Source organism: Gadus morhua, chromosome 13 (assembly GCF_902167405.1).
Source record: "Gadus morhua chromosome 13, gadMor3.0, whole genome shotgun sequence".
Taxonomy (NCBI): domain Eukaryota; kingdom Metazoa; phylum Chordata; class Actinopteri; order Gadiformes; family Gadidae; genus Gadus; species Gadus morhua.
This window is the reverse complement of record NC_044060.1, coordinates 9,750,998-9,771,900: the sequence shown is the minus strand read 5'-3', so window position 1 is coordinate 9,771,900 and position 20,903 is coordinate 9,750,998. Positions and strand designations below refer to the sequence as shown.

Here is a 20,903-nt window from a genome sequence, read left to right as displayed (position 1 = left end):
ATTTGTTACGATCAAAATAATGAGAACTGAATTGGATTTACACCTAAATATCTGTAACCTGGAGAGACGTTTCACAACTTAAAATAAAATCAACACTCGAAGATACAGTGCAAATCTACTAAAAGTTTAAAAGTTTATTTTGTTATTTAAATGATGGTTGTCCCTTTGTAGAAGGGACCGAAGACTATAACTAATTACTTTTATTGAGAGAGTTATCAACAGAATTATTTCCAATATGTCATCTACATAACAGTGAAATCAAAACATTTTTAAGATAGAAAAGAGAAACATTTGAAGCAAGTGTGTTATAGTCCCAGAGTTGACATGCAGAAAAGTCAGGGCAGAGGGAAAACTGATATCTGGTTTTCACTAGTTCAGTGTTTGTCAGATCGAGTAGAGTTAATATGCTGAAAGTTCAATAAGCTTCTCTAAATGAACGCGGCACAAGACATCATGAGGATGTCTTTAGACTAGATTGAGGGCCAGTAAATTTTCCTCTTTTAACACAACAAGTGCCTTTTCAGGTACTTCCGGAAGGTCTTGTCTCGCAGGCCATACACAATGGGACTGATGAGCCTTGGCAGGATACTAATGAATACAGGCACAGTGAAGCGTATGGCAAGCACCGCAGCAGGGAGGAGGTTGGTGAGCCCAATCACGACCAGGTGGCTGACATAGGTGAGCATGCAGAGGACCAGCTGGAAGCCGTGGAGGATCACAGTGTTCCTGCCTTTCTTGGCATCCAGTGAGGCAGCCTTGGCAGCAAACAGGATATTGAAGTAGGTGTAGAAGAGGACGAGCCAGACCAGGACCAGGAAGATGCTGTTAGAAGCGTCTCTCTTCTCCTTGAAGTACACATTTCTGAACACTGTGGTCGACACGCAGAAGACCCTGGAATGGAGGAATTCATGGGACTCTGTCCCAAGCATCACAAAGAGATCTGGTAGGACGGTGAGCCCACTCATCAGCCAGATCAAGCCAATGACCAGGTAGGTCTTCTGCACATTGCAGATTTGGACATGGTGGAGAGGAAAGCAGATGGCGATGTAGCATTCCATCGCCAGCACCGCGAGTGTGAGGGGGTGTGTTAAGGTCAGTCAGGAGGGCCATTATCAACAGCAGGGTACAGAAGGGCACACTCATGTCTAACATGATGTAGGTGAGGACATGAATGAAGCCGAACAGGGTCAGAAGGATCATATCGTTGATGACCAGGTGCATGAAAAGTATGTAACGGGGGTTCATGTAGAAGATCTGGACAGAAAGGTCATGGGTTAAAACTCTTTAACCTAAACTTAATGATTAATGCCATGATTACTTGCCATCTTTCACAAAGACCTGAATCCTTCCCTTGACCTTACCTCAACAATACATACATAACCTTAAAGGGCCCCTACTTTCCCAACAGGTTTGAGGCTTATTAGTCATTGGAAGATATTTCAAAATTGATCCACTGTGACATCACAAGTGAGGTGTTAATCTTTAACAGATAAATTGACTCCCCAGTTCCCCCGCATGGTTGACTGTACCAACTGGTAGGCTGGACTGGATCTATCCATTATACATCTGGGGGGACATCATCCTTTATCGGGATTTCGGTGGAAGTTTTTGAAATGTCGTGCATTCATCAGCCTCACACTATAACCACCCTAACCTCACCACACCCAACATTAACCACCTAAACCTCACCCAAACCTCTGCAACCATAACTACCCAAACCTCCCAAAACCTAAGAAACCTGAACCAACTAAACCTCATCGGACCTTAACTGGCGAATAAAATAAAATGAAGAGCTTTAAATTAATGTAAGCTGATTTCTAAATGACTTGTGATAATTAATCGGCCCCACACTTTAATCACCTAAACTTCACAAAAAATACATAACCACCTAAACCTGACAAAAACCTATGCAGCCTTAAAGTGATGGACGACAGAAACTATTCAACTTATATTAACCATCTCATATCACAGAGGGATGCATCTACTAAAAAACCTACCAAACATATAGTCAAAAAGATGAAGATGCATAAAACACCTCAAATTCCTCAAATAAACGATTGAGGATTGCAGGGGAGTTGCCCGAAGGCCGGCTGACCTGATGTCTGGTGAAGGTGTGGACCAGGGTGCCGTTGATGTAGTTGATGGAGATGCAGAGCGCCACCGTGAAAACGTTCTTGATCACGGCTGTGCTCAGCGTGTCCCTGCCCACGGAGGTCCCGCCTGAGGTGTTCCTCTCACTCCTCAGCCTATCCATGGGCCCCACAACACTCCAAAGCTCTGTCAGAAGAAGAGTGCTGTGGTTATTGAGGAGGTCAACATTCAATTCTGGCACACTGCCAACGTAAAAGTTTTTCAATTAATACAAAAAATATATATATATATATATTTGAGGGCAACAAATGGCAAAGGATCATATATGTATGAAGAAGTTTGAAGCATTGTGAAATTACAGTAAATGGCGAACAACTCTATTCGCATCACCCATGTTGCAAGGACAACATTCAATTCCCTTATAAACATAGTAAAAACAAACTGCATAAATGTACAATTCATAACATATATGAGATCATTTCAATTAATCAACAAAAGTAACAAATGTAGTTGCACCTGAACATTGTTGCAGAAATAACACACCACTGTTGACTGGAGGTAATGTATTTCTACATTATTGTCAATACCATGTCAAAAAAAGTGAGCCATTTAACCTTTTTCTATTGAGCAATACATCTTTTCTCCCTTTCAGTCAAAATGAGTAGGCCTTGAATTAAGAAGTTACATTGTAGTAACACCATTGTATTTGATGAGATATTATACATTTTAAAAGAACGTACCATCAAACATCTCCTGGAGCTTATACTTTATGCCAGGATATCCTAAAAAAACCAAAGTAATATCAGGTTACCGGCAGTGGGGTCCTGACCCCAAGTTTGGGGAAACACTACTGTAGATCATTCAGGTTGTAGCCACACCGGCGGCCAGTAGATAAATAGGCAAGGCAAGGCAAGGCAACTTTATTTATATAGCACTTTTCATACACAAGGCAAACTCAACGTGCTTCACATATAAACATTGTCATACAATTAAATAAAATAATAGGTAAGTAAAAGAAAAACATATGCAAAAAAATAGAAAGTTAAAAAGGCATTTTAGTATTAAAATAAAAATAAAGGCAAAGTTGAAAAAGCTTTTTAGAAAGTGCAATGTATTTAAGATTTAGCAGAAGCTAATAGCAAACATAAAAGTCTTCAGTCTTGTTTTAAAGGTGCTCCAGAGTTGGGGCAAGTCTTTAGACAGTAGATACATTCAATAGACAGAAAGTAGCAAAAGAGAGACATACCGACCTAAGCCAGGGACATCGGGACCAGAAGCTATCTTGTCCTGGACCATCTGGGGACCAGCACTCAGAGAGGACTTTAATGTAGGTTTGTTTCAGAGAAGGGTGGCACGCACGTGTGCCATCCTTCTATGGGACTTGTCTCACCATACTACAGGATAGTTTGTTTGTGTTGGGTATGTTTGGTGTGTGTGTGTGTGTGTGTGTGTGTGTTGTGTGTGTGTGTGTGTGTGTGTGTGTGTGTGTGTGTGTGTGTGTGTGTGTGTGTGTGTGTGGTGTGTGTGTGTGTGTGTGTAAAAATGATTTATTGTTGGATGCTATATTATTTATTGTGTGGGGTCTATTCATTCCTTGATGTTCAGAATGAGAAACTATGTCGAACTTATTGCGCTAACCAAATCCCCAAATAGTAATATTATCATATTGGATTATCTATTTCTTATCTCATCATCTTGAGAAGTTATTGTGGAGGCTCGTGGCCTCAAAAAAATAGTACGCTTTCTTGATAATACGAATATAACCATGTACCTTTTTCCAGTGATGCATTACAGATGGTTCATTTTTGATAAAAAATAATTGCTTGAATAACTTGAAATATTCTTTATTTATGTCAAGTAGTGAAACTTTGAATGGTCAAAGCCTTCTCGCCTCCAGCATTTCCAATAATTCTTCAGTAAACCTCAAACAGAACTATTTTAAATTTTTCTAGTGTTTAACACACACCACACACACACACACACACACACACACACACACACACACACACACAACACACACACACACACACACACAACACACACACACACACACACACACAAACACACACACACACACACAAAATGTTGCAAGATTCGTCATAGCAAGGGCATAGACATTGCATAAACACAACCTAAAGGTCACGTTAAGCATGTGTCAATATACTGTGTTAAGGAAAATGAAAAGGGCCACCACGAAGAGCAATCTTTCCATCAACCGCCCCTCCACACTTTATAGCATATAATTCCAAAAAGCCAAAAACTATACAATCTGAAATCTAAAAAAACGATTTCTGAGCAATATCAATGCTACACTGTGCTGTGCTGTCCTTAACCTACCTGTTAGCCTCCTTAGGCAAGACGTTTAAGCATTACCTGCTCCTAAATGGCCCTGCTCCATATTCACTATCTAGCCCCTACCCACACCTCAATGACCTGCTGCTGTTTTTCCCCGTGTCCAACCTCTACGTTGTCTACCTATCCTTTATGACCCTTCTCTGTAATCACTGTGTCAGGCTATTGTGAGCAAGGTACCTGATGTTTGGTGAAGGTATGGACCAGGGTGCCGTTGATGGTAGTTGATGGAGATGCAGAGCACCACGACAATGACGTTCTTGGCGACGACTGTAGTAAACGTTTCTGTAATAAGGAGAGCTGAGGAATTTCTCCCGACCAACGACTCATTCAGTGTTCTAAGGTCTCTTACCCTATACCTGGAAGAACAGATTCAGTAGTAACATTTATTCTAATGTTAATATCACATTAAATTGCTTGCCCTTTACTTTTTTCTAAAATAAATTATTTAAAAAAAGTTAAGACTACATTCCAGTACTACTTCTAGTACATACTATGAGGGTAATACTAATACAGTTCAGATTAGTACATTTAGTAAACATCTTTTAAATATAAAACCATACTCGTCCCATCTCTGCTAGATGTCTTGCCAATACTGACCCTTGCCAATACTGTTCGCAGAATACGATCGTTTATATAGAACCTCTTAAAGTCCTAGGGGCTTGTAAAACGTGTGGTGTGTGTGTGTGTGTGTGTGTGTGTGTGTGTGTGTGTGTGTGTGGTGTGTGTGTGTGTGTGTGTGTGTGTGTGTGTGTGTGTGTGTGTGTGTGTGTGTGTGGTTGTGTGTTGTGTGCGTGTTATAATGAGTGTGTTATAATGAGGCGATTATAATGAGTGTGTGTGTGTGTGTGTGTGTGTGTGTGTGTGTGAGTGATAGATAAAGATTGCATGTGTGCATGTGAGTGATGGATAGAGATTGTGTGTGTGTGGTGTGGTGTGTGTGTGTGTGTGTGTGTGTGTGTGTGTGTGTGTGTGTGTGTGTGTGTGTGTGGTGTGTGTGTGTGTTGTGTGTGTGTGTCATAATGTATTGTGTTTTCTCTGTAAGTAAATTCGTAGTAATTTGTTTTGACACAATATTATAACAAGTTCAATTGGATAGCTTCCAGCATTTAATGAAAACATAAATATGAGTCGTTTAACACAACTTCAACAAACGAATGCATAGATCAGTAGCATTTGACAACATAATTCAAACATCAGTGCCTTCAATTATAAGGACCTCTTCTCTAAATCTCAGTTCATCAACATTAAATCAAAGTGTGACTTGGCCTTGTCTCCATTTGTTTTGATTGGTCACTAAATCAGCATTTTTTTCACCTGAAGAACATTGCAAAATTGGGGAACCTTATGTCAGAGTGTGACCTAGAATAACGTATTACCACTGTTATTTCAAGCAGGATAGACTACGGTAATGCCCTTTTAACTTGGATTCCCCAAATAACTATAAAGCAACTACAAGCTACACAAAACGCTGCCGCTAGGGTGCTAACTAGGACTAAGAGGAGTGAGCACATCACCCCTATCCTAAGGTCCTTACACTGGCTTCCTGTTATTTATAGAATTGAATTTAAAGCTCTACTTCTTGTTTTTAAAGCACTAAAGGGCATTGGACCAAACTATATACAATATAAGAAAATTGTTTTTGAATATACATGACATGTTCATACAGCACATCTTTTTCTCCCATTATTTTTTCTAGTATAATGTGTGATTTCATTGAAGGTCTTTCATTATATTGCTTGCATGTACTTCTTCACTATAAAAAATACTGATGTCTTTTTCTCTGTAAAGCACATTGAACTGCTTGGTGTAAGAAAATGCGCTATACAAAAAAAAATTGTATCTGGAACATCTGGAATACAACAAAGGTAATATTTTCTTGTTTCTTTTATTATTTAGAAACCTGCTTTTTGATTGTGATGGGTTTGGTTTGGTTTCTATGATGACTTCACACAATCAAATATCTACTGAGATAAGTTCCGGAACTTCTTATCTCTTACTCCATAAACAATGGGGCTTAGGAAGCGTGCATGACCTGAATAAAGACATATAAGGCGAACATACTTTCGTAGATATGCTGGGGAAAAGGTACAGCAGGGCTGCCTGAAGTAGGGGCATTATGTAAAGTCATCATGCAGAGCAGGAGCTGGAAGCCATGCAGAAGCAGAGTGTTCCTCGCCTTCTTCACATCTGCGTTGGCCGCCTTGGCCGCGAATAGGAACATTGAAATAGGTGAAGAACAAGGTTAGCCAGACCACAACTAGAACAGATGATGTGGGAGGTGTTCCTCTTCTGGATGCTGCTCCTGAAGACTGTGTCCCGGGTGCAGAACACCCTGCTATGAAAGAAGCTTGGAGGCTCAACTATTATGAGTCCAGGAAGATGTCGGGTAGGATGGAGATGGCACTCGCCCCCCAAATCAAACTATCAGGATGTAGGTTCCCTTCACAGTGCAAATCTGTAGGTAACGCATAGGGAAGCACACAGCTACATAGCACTCCACTGCCATACAGGCCAGGTTGAGAGGGGTGTTGAGGGTAGTGCAGATGGAAATGACCAGCAGGAGGCAGCAGAAAGAAACGTTGATGGTGTTGAAGATGTACCAGATAACGATCAGAAGCCCAGACAACGACAGCTGGATGATATCGTTGAGAACCAGGTGGATGAAGAGGATGTATCGAGGGTCCACCCTAAAGAGCTGCAAGAGAAAGAGGTAGTAATGGTTAGGGTATTCCACTCCAAGCATAAACATTGTTTAATCATCAATGTCGACCCTCTCCCTCCCTCCCTGCACCTTAAAAGGTTTGCAGGATTCATACAGCCCTTCTTCACATTTTCACACCTACATGTAAGAACTATTATATGAGTTTGAGTTTAAAGAGATGCCAAAATCATTCACCAGCTATCAGTGAGTGTAATGTGCCATTACAATATCTGTTCAAGTTGACGGCCTGTGTCTGCATGACCCAATACATATTTTAGAGCGCTCAACAGTTCATCTCTCATCCATCCGGGAAGCTCTTCCCTGCATGATTCAGGGAATCCATTTTTCCTATCAAAAAACAGTTGCATGAAAAGTGACCTTCTCAAAGGCAGAGAAACCTAGGGATGGAGCAAAGTAGAGCGAGGGGATGATTTTTGTTTTGTTTTTCTTTCAAAATCTTGTGCTCTTTCCTGCCGCCTCTCTTTACAACTTATCAATCTTAGCTACATCACCTTAATCTACCATATCTTTATTCACTTTTAGCTGCTTTGGATAAAAGACAACATTTCTAATATTAAAATATATGACTCAGTCTCTACTGACAAACAGAATCAGAATGACAGGCCAAGCACACACACACACACACACACACACACACACACACACCACACACACACACCCACACACACACACACACACAAAATGTTGCAATATTCCTTCATAGCAAGAGCATAGACATTGCATAAACACAACCTAAAGGTCACGTTAAGCATGTGTCAATATACTGTGTTAAGGAAACTGAAAAGGGCCACCACGAATAGCAATCTTTCCATCAACCGCCCCTCCACACTTTATAGCATATAATTCCAAAAGCCAAAACTATACAATCTGAAAACTAAAAACGATTTCTGGATCAATATCAATGCTACACTGTGCTGTGCTGTCCTTAACCTACCTGTTAGCCTCCTTAGGCAAGACGTTTTAAGCATTACCTGCTCCTAAATGGCCCTGCTCCATATTCACTATCTAGCCCCTACCCACACCTCAATGACCTGCTGCTGTTTTCCGTGTCCAACCTCTACGTTGTCTACCTATCCTTTATGACCCTTCTCTGTAATCACTGTGTCAGGCTATTGTGAGCAAGGTACCTGATGTTTGGTGAAGGTATGGACCAGGGTGCCGTTGATGTAGTTGATGGAGATGCAGAGCGCCACGACAATGACGTTCTTGGCGACGACTGTAGTAAACGTTTCTGTAATAAGGAGAGCTGAGGAATTTCTCCCGACCAACGACTCATTCAGTGTTCTGAGGTCTCTTACCCTATACCTGGAAGAACAGATTCAGTAGTAACATTTATTATAATGTTAATATCACATTAAATTGATTGGCTTTTACTTTTTTTAAATAAATTATTCAAAAAAAGTTAAGACTACATTCTAGTATGACTTCTGGTACATACTATGAGGGTAATACTAATACAGTTCAGATTAGTACATTTAGTAAACATCTTTTAAATATAAAACCATACTCGTCCATCTCTGCTAGATGTCTTGCCAATACTGACCCTTGCCAACTGTTCGCAGAATACAATCGTTTATATTGAACCTGTTAAAGTCCTAGGGGTTGTAAGACGTGTGTGTGTGTGTGTGTGTGTGTGTGTGTGTGTGTGTGTGTGTGTGTGTGTGTGTGTGTGTGTGTGTGTGTGTGTGTGTGTGTGTGTGTGTGTGTTTGAGTGTGTGTGCGTGTGCGTGTGTGTGTGTGTGTGTGCGTGTGTGTTTGTGTGTGTGTGTGTGTGTGTCGTATGTGTGTGTGTGTGTGTGTGTTTGTGTGTGTGTGTGTGTGTGTGCGTGTCCGTGTGCGTGTGTGTGTGTATGTGTGTGTGTGTTTGTGAAACCTAAGTGAAATAAAGAAAAAGCTGAACATTTTACTTTTTCTTACTTAAATATTACTCATGGCTCAAAACATTTCATAAGAATATGATTTTAGTGATCTAGTCTCTAGGTACCCTATACATGCATTATAAGTACTCTTACACTTTTGACACTATACTTGGCGCACACGGAACTGCACTTTAAGATCACCTTTCCTAGTCTGTAAATTAACTTTAGGTTCACATTTAGAACACCAATACACTATTTTTATGATACTTGGAGGAATTGTATGTAGTTTTATGTAGCAAACGATCTCTTTATACACATTTAAGTTATAATTAATACAATGAGATAAATTCATAATTTGCACTTGTTGATGCTCCCTAGTTTTCGATGAGTATTCAGTTTGGTATTTTTTCCTCTGAAACATTGAAGTGATAGTCTGGGAACCAGATGGATCTGAGAGCTAATTTAATATTTGTTCTGACAGGTTGTCTGGCCCGCCTCCCGATCAGACAGATTTCTAGCCATAATAGCCTGGTTCAGGTCAATCATAACCATATATCTATATGGGCAGGATTGAAATGGTGGCCAGAGGTCCAATATGGCTGTTGCTGATCTTTGTCGAATCTGCTATGTATGAATTGATTTGGCCAGTATATTTTCTCTAAGATCATATCAAAAAACTGCACTTAAAGTTTTGTTTGATTACAAAGATGTGTTTGCTGTATCGCCGATCAACATTTGCGGCAACTGTAGGGAATAGATTTTGGTTTAAAGCTTTATAAATGATTGAAGAAACTAAAAAAGCTTTTTCCCCATCGTTGTTGGGCCACTTATCAAACAGCTCAGTTAATCATCAATATAACTGTCATGCAGATTCACTTTGTAGGCTCAAGTCTAAACTAATGCAATGCTCACTGTCTTGTTTGCAAAGTGAGCATTTATACTCTCTTAATTGCAGGCAAAAATTCCACAGAGTCAAAAGATGAATGTCAATCATTTTTTATTTCCGAGTGAACGCATGAATCTTAAATGGATCAAAAGTGGTGAACCGCAATCTTGGCTTAATACATTTCCACTGTAAGACTACGATGTCAACTACAGCGAAATTCTAACAGTAATCTACTGCATTTAGGTTTTAAAGTATAATGCTGTGGAAAAACTGTGCATTGTGGGCATCTCAATGATCGTTCAAGCATTTAATCAGTCAGTGCAGATTAAATGGTGGTAACTCTCTATTCTTTTGATTTGCTCGTCCTAGCGTTTGATCATTCTGAGCATCGAAGGCCCTTCCATAGAGCTCCCTGGCAGAACTTTAAGCAGGAGCTTCCGGAAGGTCCTGTCTCTGAGGCCGTAGATGAGCTGGGCTGATGAGCAGAGGCAGGATCTGGATGAGGATGAACAGTGAGAAGTGAATAGATAAAGCCCCTTCCGGAAAGAGAGCGGACAAACCTTCCACAAACAAGGGCCACCGGTACGTGAGCATGCTCGTAGCAGCTGAAAGCCGTGGAGGACCACTGTGTTCCTTGCCTTTTTGGCATCTGCTGAAACACCCTTGGCAGCGAATAGGATTTTGAAATATGCGTAGAAGAGGATGAACCAGACAAGGACCAGGAAGATGATGTAGGAGACGTCGCTCTTCTCTTTGAGGAGGGGGTTTCTGAAGACTCTGTCCCCAACACAGAAGACCCTGGATAGGAAGAAACCCAGGGGCTCCGTCCCAAGCGCCACAAAGACATCATAGGGCGGCGAGCCAGCTCATCACCCAGATCAAGCCAATAACCAGGTAGGTCTTCCTCACCGAGCAGATCTGGGCACGGTGGAGAGGAAAGCAGACGGCGATGTAGCCCTGCAGCGCCATCACCGCTAGGTTCAACGGTGTGTTAGTGTTAGTGCAGACGATGATTAGGAGCAGGCAGATGCAGATTGCCACATTGATGTTGAACAGGAGGTCAGTCAGCAGCAGCAGGGACATTTGGGAGAGAAGGAACATGTCATTGACCACCAGGTGCATGAAGAGGATGTAAAAGAGAGTTCAGGTGCAGCCCCTGGCAGCAAGGAGAAGAGACATATGCACAAATATTAAAATCAAGAAGCCACATGGTCAGATCGTGGAAGGGGTAATGTTAATATTGTGCAGTAATACTATTTTACATATATATATATACGATATATATATATATATATATATATATATATATATATATATATATGTAATACATTTTAATAAATACTATTACGACCACTTCAAAATATATTAATAGCATTTATAACTATTATGCAAACAGTAAAACCCCTGTATAAAAGTCATTCCATCAATCTCAGAATGTGTTAAAATGTTCCCTTTTTCCATTTAGCAATTCCATAATATATTATTTAAATCAACTCCCAATAATCACTAAAAAATGTGGTGGAAAATATATATCATAAAAAATTGATCATTAGAATATTATTATGATAAGAGTTACAATATTTTAACAAAAATTGAAGTTTTAAAAGACATTTCAATTCGTTGATCAGAAAAAATCAGAAACCAGAGGAACCTGAACAAACTGACATGGTTCCTGTGGAAGGTGTGCACCTTGAGGACATTGTAGTTGATGGAAATGCAAGGAGCCGCAGCCATGACATTCTTGGCCAGACCACGTATCCCGGTATAAGACCACTGTGAAGTTACCGTTCGATGAACCATCCATCTGTAGGATAATTCTGTGACCATAGGTAAACAAATTCAACAACAATTTAAATGAGATTCCAAACGAGTTTCTTTGAATAATCGGCAAGTTTACAATAAATGTAAACTTATTTTTAAAGGTCAAATAATTAACGTTAATTACTTTAATGCAATGTATGTTAGCTATAGGGTTAAGGTTAAACCTTAAATATTTTTCATTAATGTTTAAGTATTGTACCCTTTTTTGTAAAATGTACAGCTAAGGCCCACCACAATCCCAACCAACCATTCACTGCATACCCACATATAATTGTAGTGCATGATTATGAAAAACATCACACACACATTACTCAGTTATTGACACAAAATATGCTTAAAATAAAGTAGATAAATAACTAAACTACTAAAAAACTCGGTACAACAAGCAGAATTTAGTTAAACAAAAACAGTTAAATATAAGGTGCTGTTTAGCATGTGCAATGTTCGCTTACAGCAGAAGGCCCTGGAAGACATTGAAAATATAGAAGTTTGAATATATACATTGGATATTGATATTATTGGTAGATAAGTACATCGTGTAAATGAAGCTCACAGTTGAAAATAAATACAATGTCATCAGTGTTTGAGAGAGTCATTCAGCTGATGGTCTGTGGATAAAAACATTTTTAGGTCAGGTTGTTCTGGCTTTCATGCTCCTGTAGCGTCTGCCAGATGGTAGCATTGTGTACAGTGTGTGCTGGGGGGTGTAGTGTCCTTGGTGATGTTATGTGCCCTCTTTGTATCCTCTTTAATAACTATAAAGCAACTACAAGCTATACAAAACGCTGCTGCTAGGGTGCTAACTAGGACTAAGAGGAGTGAGCACATCACCCCTATCCTAAGGTCCTTACACTGGCTTCTGATATTATAGAATTGAATTTAAAGCTCTACTTCTTGTTTTAATGCACTAAATGGCATGGACCAAACTATATACAATATATATAAAAATATATATATACATACACGACATGTTCATACAGCACATCTTTTCTCCCTTTATTTTTTATAGTATATGTGTGATTTCATTGAAGGTCTTTCATTATATTGCTTGCATGTACTTCTTCACTAAATGATACTGTTGTCTTTTTCTCTGTAAAGCACATTGAACTGCTTGGTGTAAGAAATGCGCTATACAAAAAAAATTGTATCTGGAACATCTGGAATACTACAACGGTAATATTTTGCTTTGTTTCTTTTATTTAGAATCCTGCTTTGTGATTGTGATGGTTTGGTTTGGTTTTTATGATGACTTCACACATCAAATATCTACTGAGATAGTTCCGGAACTTCTTATCTCTTAGTCCATAAACAATGGGGCTTAGGAAGCGTGGCATGACCTGAATGAAGACATATAAGGCGAACGTAATGTCGTAGAAATGCTGGGGGAAAAGGTACAGCAGGGCCGCCTGAAATATGGGCATTATGTAAGTCATCATGCAGAGCAGGAGCTGGAAGCCATGCAGAAGCAGAGTGTTCCTCGCCTTCTTCACATCTGCGTTGGCCGCCTTGGCCGCGAACAGAACATTGAAATAGGTGAAGAACAAGGTTAGCCAGACCACAACTAGACAGATGATGTGGGAGGTGTTCCTCTTCTGGATGCTGCTCCTGAAGACTGTGTCCCGGGAGCAGAGAACCCTGGTATGAAAGAAGCTTGGAGGCTCCACTATCATGAGCAGGAAGATGTCGGGTAGGATGGAGATGGCACTCGCCCCCCAAATCAAACCTATCAGGATGTAGGTTCTCTTCACAGTGCAAATTTGTAGGTAACGCATAGGGAAGCACACAGCTACATAGCACTCCACTGCCATACAGGCCAGGTTGAGAGGGGGTTGAGGGTAGTGCAGATGGGGATGACCAGCAGGAGGCAGCAGAAAGAAACGTTGATGGTGTTGAAGATGTACCAGATAACGACCAGAAGCCCAGACAACGACAGCTGGATGATATCGTTGAGAACCAGGTGGATGAAGAGGATGTATCGAGGGTCCACCCTAAAGAGCTGCAGGAGAAAGAGGTAGTAATGGTTAGGGTATTCCACTCCAAGCAGAAACATTGTTAAGACCCATTCGCCCACCGGTGGGCGATTTGTGTTGTGACCACATGTTTCCACTACGCAGCGACATAACCCGCTTCAACTTTCATCATTACAGACATTCTATACATCGTTAGAAAGGGTAGAGAATCTCCACAATTTATTCATCCGGTTGTTTTTTTTATAAATCATGAGCACAGAACCTTTAATATTGATATTAACCAGCATGGTAAACCGGAAATGCCAGAAAACAGAGTGACTCCCTACCTTTGAAGCAATCTGAGAACCGTAATATGTGTCCATTCCTCAATTAATATTCCAATTGTCCGTGAGAATCCACTGATCAAAAGCATCCAAATGGTTTTTCATAAAATTATTCCAGCTGTGAATATCGTCGTGTAAAGTCCATTTGTTTACCATCTCCAAACTTTGTTCGTCAACTAACATACAGACGTTCGCAGCCGTATCGATATTTTCTCTAGCTCCAGCATGCAGTTGTTGGATATGGTTTTCATCACTTTGCTGGCTACAAAATAAAAGTGTCCCCGTCTTTTTCTGTTCAGTTTCACTCCGGTACAGCCCGTGAAGTAGATGGAGCGCTCCCAGTTCGAAGGGCCAATGGGCTTTGTTTACTTTGTTACGCGGCTTTAGAATAGGGACAGCGTATTGGCTATTGATATGTCAATCACTTGGGCTTCTAGCCAATGAGTTTACTTTCCAACGCTGCTAGGCGTGTCCAGCTGTGATACGTATGAGCCGAGATATAAAGCTGCGTCAACACGGCAGACAACTCACTTTGCGCATATTTTGCGCATATATTGTTCATATTTAGTTCTTGTCATATTTTCATGATATGGCCAATATCTCAATATGAATGTGTGAAAGAATTTTAGTTTGAATCACGGAGAAAGGTTTTATAGTCACCAAAATGCTTCAGTAATGTTTCCAGTGTCATGTCACAGAAGTAGAGTAAATGCATTTGGCACAATTTGGCCATTTGGAGACATTTTGGAGAGGTTTGTGCCGCCAGTGACAACACACCATAAAAACTCCATTAACTCCCCAAGGTTTAGGCCTAGAACTCCAAAATTTCTTCCAGGTGTAGTTGGCATGATGTAGAAGGTATTTGGCATATTGCCATATGCCTTACATATAAAGCACATCCTAGTTATTGCAGTTCAATTATGACCTATTATTTTCGAAGACAAAAAAAATTGCTTTAGAGCCATGTCTGAACTGATGTCATTTAGGTTGTGTGTATGATACATGCCAAATACATATCTACAGAAACTAGAGCTTGTCAGCTTTCAAATGAAGTATCATACATCCATCTAGGACTTAGGGTTACTGTGTTATAAGCTTTTCCATTTGGGTATGTGTATAGGCGAAAAAAAAAAAATACTGCCGGGTCTTAAGAGGTTAAATCATCAATGTCGACCGTCTCCCTCCCTCCTGCACCTTAAAAGGTTGCAGGATTCATACAGCCCTTCTTCACATCTTCACACCTACATGTAAGAACTATTGTATGAGTTCGAGTTTAAAGAGATGCCAAAATCATTCACCAGCTATCAGTGAGTGTAATGTGCCATTACAATATCTGTTCAAGTTGACGGCCTGTGTCTGCATGACCCAATACATATTTTAGAGCGCTCTCAGTTCATCTCTCATCCATCCGGGAAGCTCTTCCCTGCATGGTTCAGGGAATCCATCTTTCCTATCAAAAGCAGTTGCATGAAAAGTGACCCTTCTCAATGGCAGAGAAACCTTGGGATGGAGCAAAGTAGAGGGAGGGGATGATTTGTGTTTTTTTTTTCTTTCAAAATCTTGTGCTCTTTCCTGCCGCCTCTCTTTACAACATATCAATCTTAGCTACATCACCTTAATCTACCATATCTTTATTCACTTCTAGCTGCTTTGGATAAAAGACAACATTTCTAATATTAAATATATGACTCAGTCTCTACTGACAAACAGAATCAGAATGACAGGCCAAGCACACACACACACACACACACACACACACACACACACACACACACACACACACACACACACACACACACACCACACACACACACACACACACACACACACAAAATGTTGCAATATTCCTTCATAGCAAGAGCATAGACATTGCATAAACACAACCTAAAGGTCACGTTAAGCATGTGTCAATATACTGTGTTAAGGAAACTGAAAAGGGCCACCACGAATAGCAATCTTCCATCAACCGCCCCTCCACACTTTATAGCATATAATTCCAAAAGCCAAAACTATACAATCTGAAAACTAAAAAACGATTTCTGGTTCAATATCAATGCTACACTGTGCTGTGCTGTCCTTAACCTACCTGTTAGCCTCCTTAGGCAAGACGTTTTAAGCTTTACCTGCTCCTAAATGGCCCTGCTCCATATTCACTATCTAGCCCCTACCCACACCTCAATGACCTGCTGCTGTTTTCCGTGTCCAACCTCTACGTTGTCTACCTATCCTTTATGACCCTTCTCTGTAATCACTGTGTCTGGCTATTGTGAACAAGGTACCTGATGTTTGGTGAAGGTATGGACCAGGGTGCCGTTGATGTAGTTGATGGAGATGCAGAGCGCCACGAGAACGACGTTCTTGGCGACGACTGTAGAATACGTTTCTGTAAAAAGGAGAGCTGAGGAATTTCCCCCGACCAACGACTCATTCAGTGTTCTGAGGTCTCTTACCCTATACCTGGAAGAACAGATTCAGTAGTAACATTTATTCTAATGTTAATATCACATTAAATTGTTTGCCTTTTACTTTTTTTTAAATAAATGATTTAAAAAAAGTTAAGACTACATTCTAGTATTACTTCTAGTACATACTATGAGGGTAATACTAATACAGTTCGGATTAGTAAATTTAGTAAACATCTTTTAAATACAAAACCTTACTCGTCCATCTCTGCTAGATGTCTTGCCAATACTGACCCTTGCCAATACTGTTCGCAGAATACCATTGTTTATATAGAACCTGTTAAAATCCTAGGGGCTTGTAAAACGTGTATGTGTCTGTGTGTGTGTGTGTGTGTGGTGTGTGTGTGTGTGGTGTGTGTGTGTGTGTGTGTGTGTGAGTGTGAGTGCGTGTGCGTGTACGTGTACGTGTGTGTGTGTGTGTGTGTGTGTGTGTGTGTGTGTGTGTGTGTGTGTGTGTGTGTGTGTGTGTGTGTGTGTGTGTGTGTGTGTATGTGTGTGTGAAACCTAAGTGAAATAAAGAAAAAGCTGAACATTTTACTTTTTACTTACTTCACCCTAAATATTACTCATTGCTCAAAACATTTCATAAGAATATGATTTTAGTGATCTAGTCTTTCGGTACCCTATACATGCATCATAAGTACTCTTACACCTTTGACACTATACTTGGGCGCACACGGAACTGCACTTTAAGATCACTTTTATTATACATATATTTAAGGATTGTTTTCCTAGTCTGTAAATTAACTTTAGGTTCACATTTAGAACACCATTACACTATTTTTATGATACTTGGAGGAATTGTATGTAGTTTAATGTAGTAAACGATCACTTTTATACACATTTAAGTTATAATTAATACAACAAGATAAATTCATAATTTGCACTTGTTGATGCTCCCTAGTTTTTGATGAGTATTCAAGTTTTGGTATTTTTTCCTCTGAAACATTGAAGTGATAGCCTGGGAACCAGATGGATCTGAGAGCTAATTTAATATTTGTTCTGACAGGTTGTCCGGCCCGCCTCCCGATCAGACAGGTTTCTAGCCATTATAGCCTGGTTCAGGTCAATAATAACCATATATCTATATGGGCAGGATTGAAATGGTGGCCAGAGGTTCAATATGGTTTTTGCTGATGTTTGTCTCTGCTATGTACGAAATGATTTGGACAGTATATTTTCTCTAAGATGATATCAAAAAACTGCACTTAAGGCTTTGTTTTGATTACAAAGATGTGTTTTGCTGTATCGCCGATCAACATTTGCGGCAACTGTAGGGAATAGATTTTGGTTTAAAAGCTTTATAAATTATTGAAGAAACTAAAAAAACTTTTTCCCCATCCTTGTTGGGCCACTTATCAAACCCTTCGTAACAGCTCAGTTAATTATCAATATTACTGTCATGCAGATTCACTTTGTAGGCTCAAGGCTAAACTAATGCAATGCTCTACTGTCTTGTTTGCAAAGTGAGCATTTATACCCTCTTAATTGCAGGCAAAAATTCCATATCGTTAAAAGATGAATGTCAATAATTTTTTATTTCCGAGTGATCACACGAATCTTAAATGGATCAAAAGTGGTGAACCGCAATCATGGCTTAATACATTTCCACACTGTAAGACTACGATGTCAACTACAGCGAAATTCTAACAGTAATCTACTGCATTTAGGTTTTAAAGTACAATGCTGTGGAAAAAACTGTGCATTGTGGGCATCTCAATGATCGTTCAAGCATTTAATCAGTCAGTGCAGATTAAATGGTGGTAACTCTCTATTCCTTTGATTTGATCGTCCTAGCGTTTGATCATTCTGAGCATCGAAGGCCCTTCCATAGAGCTCCCTGGCAGAACTTTAAGCAGGAGCTTCCGGAAGGTCCTGTCTCTGAGGCCGTAGATGAGCTGGGCTGATGAGCCGAGGCAGGATCTGGATGAGGATGAACAGTGAGAAGTGAATAGATAAAGCCCCTTCCGGAAAGAGAGCGGACAAACCTTCCACAAACAAGGGCCACAGGTACGTGAGCATGCTCGTAGCAGCTGAAAGCCGTGGAGGACCACTGTGTTCCTTGCCTTTTTGGCATCTGCTGAAGCACCCTTGGCAGCGAATAGGATTTTGAAATATGTGTAGAAGAGGATGAACCAGACAAGGACCAGGAAGATGATTTAGGAGGCGTCCCTCTTCTCTTTGAGGAGGGGGTTTCTGAAGACTCGTCTGTCCCCAACACAGAAGACCCTGGATAGGAAGAAACCCAGGGGCTCCGTCCCGAGCGCCACAAAGACATCTGGTAGGGCGGCGAGCCAGCTCATCACCCAGATCAAGCCAATAACCAGGTAGGTCTTCTTCACCGAGCACACTGGGTATGGCGGAGAGGAAAAGCAGACGGCGATGTAGCCCTGCAGCGCCATCACCGCTAGGTTCAACGGTGTGTTAGTGTTTGTGCAGACGATGATTAGGAGCAGGCAGATGCAGATTGCCACATTGATGTTGAACAAGAGGTCAGTCAGCAGCAGCAGGGACATTTGGGAGAGAAGGAGCATGTCATTGACCACCAGGTGCATGAAGAGTATGTAAAAGAGAGTTCAGGTGCAGCCCCTGGCAGCAAGGAGAAGAGACATATGCACAAAGATTAAAATCAAGAAGCCACATGGTCAGATCATGGATGGGGTATTTTTTTTTTTTCTATGCTAAATATCCCTTGAATTCTTTGTCCCATTAATTTTTCTCATTTTAATGCTCTTATCAACATGGAGAAGTGCATCGGCTTGCCTTGTGCAAATGTTTTTTTATTGATAACAACATTGGCATATACTGATCAAAACAGGACGGTACAAAAAAAAAAGCCTATAATGCAATTTAACGATGAACATACAAAGATATGCCTTGAACATAGCAGTCAGGCTACTGCTTCTTTGTTTTGAGCCCAAAAAATAAATAAATAATAATTTGCGTTAATCGCGCGTTAAAAAATGTAACGTCTAATGTCCTAATGCTAAGCTTAATTAAAGCCAAAGAATAGATATATTTTCAGATCCTTTGAGGTGCTAGCGCTCTGCACCTCAAAGGATCTCTTTCGTTTTAGCTGTAGTATACCGTCCCCCAGGACCGTATTCAGTTTTTGTTGATGAGTTTTCTGACTTTGCAGCTGATCTGGCTACATACTCAGACAATATTTTGCTTATTGGGGATTTCAACATTCATGTGAATAACCTGTCTGATGCCCTCGCAAGGGCTTTTCTGTCCATTACAGATACGCTTGGCCTTCAAACAGCTCGTCCAGCACCCAACCCACATCGGTGGCAACACGCTGGATCTCGTTCTGACCCGCGGTGTAGACATTTCACAGCTAGTGGTCTCTTCCTACACCTCAGCTTTATCAGACCACTTTTTTGCTCACTTTCCAGGTGGTGGTATCCTGCCCCTGCGACGATCAGCAAGCTACTTTCAGCTGTCGCCGCATCACACCTGCAACCATTACAGCTATGGCAGATAAGTTATCTGGTTCACTTGCACCTCTCTGTAACTATAGTGGTTCTGTGGAGTGCCTTACTGATGACCTCAACATTGCCTTGTCTGTTGCCATTGATTCAGTTGCTCCGAACGTAACTAAAAAAACGAACATTGAAAAAAACAGCCCCCTGGTTTAATGCAGAAACGCGCATTTTGAAGCGAAATTGCAGGATCCTTGAACACAAATGGCGCTCGACCTGAACTTGAGGTCTTTCATCTTGCATGGCATAACAGTCTGCTCACCTATAAGGGTGCGCTGACCATTGCCAGGAATGCCTACTTTTCGAGTATCATCAATTTGAATAGAAACAATCCTAAGTTTCTTTTTGACACGGTGAGGAGTCTTACTCAGAAACAAACTCAGACCGTAGGCTCATCGATCGTGGCAGGTGAATTCATGGATTTCTTTGAGAATAAGATTCAATCAATTAGAGAGGAAATTGATGCTTGCCGTGCGGCTAATCCTACACATCCTGTGGGGCAGGATGGGGTTCTGCCAAGTAGGATGGTGAACTCTGACGCAACTCTCTTGGAGTTCAAGGCAATTCCTTTGGTGGAACTTGAAAGGGTGATAAAGGCATCAAAGCCAACAACTTGTATGTAGGATCCTCTCCCTTCCAGGGTTCTTTTTTTTTTTTTTTTTTTTTGCCGGTTATTATTATTATTTTTTTTATAACTTTGTTTATTGGAGCACATCACATCAAACAATATAAATCTTGTAAGTTACATGTGTGACCGTCAATGTTTTTTTTTTTAATCAAAATATGAGAGGAGAGGCTGCCATGTAGTGTAGAATTTCCCACTCTACCCTCTAAGCGAAAATTTGATCTTTTCTAGCTTAAGGAATGACATTAAATCAGTTCTCCCAGGACTTATCTGACGGGGGTTTTGGTGACTTCCAGTGTAAAAG

General features: G+C 40.5%; 3 pseudogenes; all 3 read right to left on the bottom strand.

Moving 5' to 3' along the window:
• Positions 1-500: 500 nt before the first annotated feature.
• On the bottom strand, positions 501-2,254 carry LOC115557139 (odorant receptor 131-2-like; annotated as a pseudogene).
• Positions 2,255-6,391: 4,137 nt separating this feature from the next.
• Positions 6,392-8,683, bottom strand: LOC115557138 (odorant receptor 131-2-like; annotated as a pseudogene).
• Positions 8,684-12,933: 4,250 nt separating this feature from the next.
• Positions 12,934-14,066, bottom strand: LOC115557128 (odorant receptor 131-2-like; annotated as a pseudogene).
• Positions 14,067-20,903: the final 6,837 nt, after the last annotated feature.